Below are 7,070 nucleotides of genomic sequence, written 5' to 3'. Positions count from 1 at the left end.
GGGGCTGTGATGTGTGTGTATGTGAGTGTGTGTGTGTGTGTGTGTGTGTGTGTGTGTGTGTGTGTGCACACGTGTGCATGTTCTGTACGAATAAGAAATTTGCTGAAGCTTGTTGTTTTCAATTTTAATATTATTTGTTTATACTGTCTCCGGTACAACGCTACTAAAATCATCTTTCAGTTGAAGAGCTGAATTCTATCCAAAGACGTTATTCTAAGTAAGGTCGTTGGGTCTGTCACTACTAGAGAGCTACTATCAGAATGTATAATCTCACTTTGTCACCTTTTGGAGGGCGCCCCTGGTAGATCCTACTCATTTACTTTCCCTCTACGTGCAGCTTGTGGGCTTCTCTCTAATGCTGAAACCCAGAGAAAAGCCCGTAAATGGCCAGTAGAGAAGCCCATAAGCTGCTCATATCCCAAAGAAGAAGTGGAGCCTTTAAATGTTCAAAATGTGGCAAACTTTTCTCTGTCATAATTGGTCTCATGGGCTACAGCAGAAACCACAAGTCAATCACAACAATGAATTCTTCAAATTCTGCAATTTTGGAAGAGAAATATGTTCCTCTGCAGATTTATTGGCCTGTCCCCGTCGTTTTATGCAAGAAAAATTCTGAAATTATGCGAACTGAGACAAAAAAATGTGAAATTATGCGATTCTGTTAATTTTAACAAAGAATGATGAAGGAAAATAATAAGAAATTATGCAAAAAATGATCAAATTTTGCTAAATTATGTGGGGTGCATAAAACCACGGGAGACATATTGGTCATTGTCAGACATTCACAGACGAGCTATTATTATTACTTTCCCTCTGCTGTTTTTGTGTGCCTGTCTTACTTTTCCCCAACACTGAACGACGCTATGCTTTTCTTTAACCAAACAAATCTGACGATTCGGATTTGGAAGACCATTATGCAGGAAAAGTTCTGCATGAAGGGGATTGCGCAGAATCTGGCAAAGTGTTCTAGCAAGAAATCTATAGGACAAAGTCTCCCCCCCCCCTCCCCGGGCAGCGTTACGGACTAAAGTGTCTTTAGGCCATTCCCGAAAGGGGGAGGGTGGTATTGACATGTTCTTGTGCCATGAGAATTGTAAATTGGCTGAGTTATCAATGTCATGCTCATTCTGTTTTTTTGAACAACATAGGGGGCACTATCATCATTTTTTCTCTACATGTACTTCTTTTGTATGTTAGTTAACTCTCTCTTTTGAACTGCTTTTTCCGGTATGCCTTGATAGACTTTGTGCTGTTGAGGCAAGACAGGTGAGCAGAGTAAGCCTGATTCCCTGTATATGGACTTCTCTGTTGGCATCCACCCCTTGGCGCTCAAAGTATAACCTTAAGCAGTATGTAGTCGCGAGAGTTGTATAACCTTATTAGTGGGTGGTTGGCGGGTGCTCTGGTGTGGTTTGCTCCTTCTTTCCTATCAGACATCTTTCGTCCAGATCTTTCCTCCTGTTTTATGTTTTTTACTCTCTTGTAATACCTCAAATCTTCGGCACTTATAGGCCCTATGACCTTATTGTGTTACAAGTGCCGTAAAACTCTTACTAAAACTATTTTAAAAACCTTACTAAAACAGATAGGATAAAGTACTTGTTGTGAGAATCCTGACACATTGGGACTGTTTTCCTTCCTCTACCTCACCACCAGTTTGTCCTTTGTGTGTTTTGGAGCAGGTGGTTGGAGGGCGCTACTTTAATAGGTCCTAGATCTACTTCTTGACTGCCCCTCTGTTGTTTCTGTCTTTCAGTCTTTCAAGTCGGACCAGTCCCACGGATCTCTAACCAGATTATGATGGGGACTTTAAGCAGACAGACTCTGGGATGAATCCTGAAGAGGGAGGGAGGGGGGGGGGCAGAGATGGACATGTTCCGACTGTAGTGACCCCAACACTGTGGACTAGGTGTGACTAGGTGTGAAATCTTTCAAGACTCGTACTTTTGCCCCCCAACGCTGAGATGTCCATTATTGTGCTGTGTTGTGCTTTTCTTTACTCGAACAAACTATGTGTTGGAGTTGTACTCCAGCATCTGTGGTGGCAGGTGGTTGACGGGTGCTCTGGTGTGGTTTCTTCTTCTTTCCTATCAAACACCTATCGTCCTTGTCTCTCCTCATTCTTTTTTGTGTTTGTTACTCTCTTATAACACTTCTATTCTTCGGCACTTATGTATGACCTAATTGTGTTGCAAGTGCCGTAAAAATCTTACTAAAACTAAACTATACATCTGTGGTGTAGCGATTAGGTGCTTCGCTGTTGCACACAGGAGACCCGAGTTCGAATCCCAGGTGTGGAGAACTTTTTATTGGGTGTCTTGGTCTTTCTGCTGGGATGTTGTACGTGTCCTTGTCACTACTGGTTGGCCATGGCAGGCAGGCTATCGGACGTCCGCCCCCTAAATAATCTTAATTGTGTTGATTAGGGTGTAAAAACGTGTACATTAATAACTACAATAAATTAAAAAACAACAATAAACAAACAAAACAAACCAAAACGAAACAAAAACAGTTGAGTTGTATGTCAGCGTCTGACTGAGTCTGAGCTTATGATAAAGAAATGTTTCTCGTTGTGTATGTTTATGGTGGTTGCAATGGCTTTTTAAATTTAATTTCCCATACTTTTGTTTCCCTCTGTGCATTTGTATGCTACTTGTGTGAGGCTAAGTTTGGCCTTTCGTGCACTGTGCTGTAAATTATGTATTCCAAAAATTCTCATGATTTGGTTTGGTTCCCAAACAATTTCTTTCCAGTTTTCTTCCAATGCCTTAATTACAGCAACATATGGCAGAAAAGATGCTTGCATTATGATGCCAAATTATGTTGGGTTTTGTCTTTTTTTCTGATTGAAAGGAAGGGTTAAGAATGGTTCGATTGAAAATAAACTGTGGCTTTAAAATGCAGAGGCAGCTCTTGTTTTTTTTCTGTCATTAGTATGTAATCTACTTGTTTTGTTTTTAAAAAGTGTTTTGCGGCGCCCACAACTCTGTCCTCGTCGTTTTATTCGAGAAAAATTTTGAAATTATTCAAAATGAGCCCCAAAAATGTGAAAGTATGCGATTCTGTTAATTTTAACAAAGGATGATAAAGAAAAATAATAAGAAATTATACCCAAACATTTTTTTTAATGATCAAATTTGGCTAAATTATGCGGGGTGCATAAAACCACGGGGAAAGACACTGCAGAAGTTTATATGAGCGGGCTGCCCACGTTTTCGGTTGGCGGTTGGTACGAAGTTTTGAATTTTATCCACGTGACGGCCAAAGCCTACTGTTATCGATTTTGGACTACATACCGAGGGATCTTTAACGTGCGCAACTTACACGCGGGACCTCCGAGATTTTTCGCCCGTGTCCGAGAAGGCTAGGTGTAGATCTTTCCTACCAGAAGATCGGGGGTGCGACTGAAAGACCACAGTAAGAAGGAGCCAAGGAGTAGCAGTAGAAAGACTGCAGAACGAGTCAGGAGCCCAGAGGAGCGAGCAAAGGATGTGGTGAGGGGGTGGGGGCAGAAAGTTGAGACGAAAGCAGACGACAGAACATTGTCGGAGAGCAGGAAAGGATATGAAAGGAGAACATTTTCGAAAAGAAAATTTTCCGTCGCCTTCCGGATTCGAACCCAAAACCTATTGAATTTGAATGGGAGGCGAACACCTTAACCTCTAGACCACGAGAGCCCCCGGCCTCTAAATGATCTAAACTGTGTCGATGGGGGCATAAAACACCCACAAGCAATGTGTGCCGTTTAGGCCTGGAACTGGGTGGCCGATGATGTCGTGTGAGTGGGTGGTTGGCAGGCGCGGTTCGTCTATAGAGTACGGTCGTGCAGTGCCGCCCCAAATTTTTTACTGTTCGATTACGTAAAACACCCACAATAATAAAATAAAAGAAGCCAGAAACAAACACTAGCCAAATATTATATCAAAACAAGGTCCTCACTGCGCCATAACTCATTTCTGTGCCTATAGCGCCGTAAAACATCTACTATGTCATACCAAAGTCCACGCGCTTTAGCTAAACATAATAGGACATTCAATAGTGTAACCTGACCTATAAACCCAAGCGATGACGAAACTCGTTGCGAGTTTGGCGGTACATTAATATTAATAAGCTGGCACATCTCAAATGTGCTCCTGCCGAACTAAAAATTAACGCGATAGACCGTACGCTATTCTTTGCCAATATTATGTGAGCCCCGGAGCAATCCAGCGGAGTGCTCAAGTGAATTGTGATTGGTTCATTGTCTGTCTTGCCACTATTTTAAGCGACTCTGTGACCATGAACCCAAGGGAGGCGAATGTGACCGTCCTATGAGTTGTGCTTTTGAATGGTTTTGTAGTGGAGTATTGAAAGTTATTAATTGAGTGTTCAGTTCCGACAAAGGATGAACGAAATTGATGTTTAGCTAACAAACACATTTAGTACTAGAAATCAAAGCGACAAGTAAAACAAATGAAAATAAAAGCGCGAGGTCCTCCCTCACCAACCCAAAGATCCTTAAATTATACACTGTCTCATTTACTATGCCCTTGACTAGCTTCAGCATGTGATAGCTTAATTGTGCACGTCCACTTTTTAGCCCCACGAGCCGCCCCTAGTGGTTGGCTGGTGCTCTTGTGAGGTTTGCTCCTTCTTTCCTATCAAACATCTACTGTCCTTATCTCCCCTTCTTCTTTTTTATGTTTGTTTGTAACACCTCCCTCTTATCTTCTGGCGCTCATAGTTTTATGACCTTATGCAGTTGCGAGTGCCGTAAAACCTCTACTAAAACTAAAACTAAAGATGTCGTGTGAGGTAGGAACCCAGTTCACGCATTATTCTGTCTTGTAGCTGTTATATGCGTCTTGCTGTCGCACGCAAAAGACCAGAGTTCGATTCCCGAGTGGGGAGAGTACTTTTATCGAGTGTCTCGATCTTTCTGCTGGGATGTTGTATCCCTCTCAGCACGGGGCTGATCCCGACTTGCAGGTTCGAAGCCCGCCTCTTGAATAATCTAAAGTGTGTCGATTTGGGGGAGGGGCGTAAAAAACACCTACATTTGAAAAAACAAAACAAACCCAAACGACCTAGACATCATAATTATGGTGGGCTGACGTCACACTGAGGATGGACAAGATGTCATGTGGGTGGTTGGCGGGTGCTCCTTATCTCCCCTACTTTTATGTGTTTGTTATTCTCTTGTAATACCTCTAATCTTCGGTACTTATATGACCTAATTGAGTTGCAAGTGCCGTAAAACTCTTACTAAAACATTCTATTCAACTAAGAAACCGCACGAACCTTTCTCTCTAACCATAATAATGTAGGCCTATCTGTGAAACTGGATCTCAAAGCATACAAGAAACACAAGGAGTACCGTCAACAAATGACATAGATATACTATTCACTGTTGGGAAGATTGCTGATAAGTGCAATGAACTAGAAAGAGGCACCACATTTTGTAGCTCGTAATCAGGGGTTGATACCAGATATAAAATTGTCGGATGAAATTTGAAAGCAAATAGATCTATATATATATATATATATATATATAAGTGTCACGACGCAGTGGAATCAGGTTCTCGTCAATTTCTGGGCATGTAGAGTTATTGGTACCACCTTAAAGTTTGTTCATTTGTCTTTCTTTAAAGGAAAAAAAAATCATCTATCTTGAATAGAAATCAAGATATTTACGAATGAAGGAGGTGGGGGTCACCTGGTTTCAGATGTAAAATTAGTGAGAAAATGGCCGCCGAAGATTAGTTATTTCCTTAGCTTGAGAGTCCGTGAAAACTGAAAATTTACTTTTTTGTGCCTTTAAGCAATATTATCACCCCCCCCCCCCCCCCCAAAAAAAAAAATTCTTTAAAAATTCACAAACCTTCAGAAAAATGCCAGTTTTTCACTTTGATTATATTGACGAGTGCCTGATTTCACACGCTCCCTCACATCATATGAGAGTAATGTGAGAGTATGAACAAAGAGTAGACATAGCACACATTGTAGCTGGACTGCTATATAATTATATAATGTTCACAACCAAACCAAAGAAAAAACCTACTTTACGAAAATGAAACTGAGTCCATCTTTATGCACGCACGCACACACGCACACACACACACACACACACACACACACACACACACACACACACACACACTCTCTCTCTCTCTCTCTCTCTCTCTCTCTCTCTCTCTGTCTCCTTCTCTCTGCCTTCCTATCTTTCTCCTCAAACCCGAACAAATGTAATTAATTTTTTAAAACAGCATTGCAATTAAGATGGAAGAACGAAGGCAGAGACAGAAGACATATAATGCTAATGCATGTGTCATTAGAATGGGCAGACAGACAGACAAACAGACAGACAGACACGAAAACGTAGGAAATAAGCAGGCTAACTTAAAAAAATTCTTTCGAGTCTGATGTCATTTCAATTTTTCTCGAAACACACAAACTGAACTTGAAGAGGCGGTAGAGTAGAGATTAGGATATTGGTTGTTTTTTCTTAGCACTTTGTGTTAACGACAATGTGTCCTTTTTGTTAAAAGTTCTTCCATTAAAATAGGCCTATACTAAATTTAGAAGGCTACATTATTTTTGCAAACGTTTATTCTGAACTTCTGTAATATATATATATATATATATATATATATATATATATATATATATATATATATATATATATATATATATATATATATATATATAAAGGCCTATTCGCTACTTAAGCTTTCCTACGCCCATCTTTCAGATAAAGCAAAAAAGTGACCCCTCCAAAGTTGTATATCCCGTGTTCCACCCCCCACCCCCCAAGAAAAGATTTAGGGGGGGGGGGGTCGAAAACGTATGTCCAGGCTCCTCGTCTTTATCATGTATGCCCACTTTTTGCTCAGTTTGGTGTAAGCCAGTACTGGGGCTAGCGCCAGAAACTCACGGCACTACTGCTCATACCCATTGCCACTGCTGCGGTCAAAATATAAAATTTTTATTTAACAATTATTATAGTCTTCATAGATGTGGATTTTGTCTAAATGCCACAGATGATCTCTTATTATTTTGGCGGTTCAGGTTTTACTTTCCATGATAAAAAA

This window comes from Aplysia californica, unplaced genomic scaffold, assembly GCF_000002075.1.
Source record: "Aplysia californica isolate F4 #8 unplaced genomic scaffold, AplCal3.0 scaffold00481, whole genome shotgun sequence".
Classification (NCBI taxonomy): Eukaryota; Metazoa; Mollusca; class Gastropoda; order Aplysiida; family Aplysiidae; genus Aplysia; species Aplysia californica.
This window is presented reverse-complemented; position numbering follows the sequence as displayed.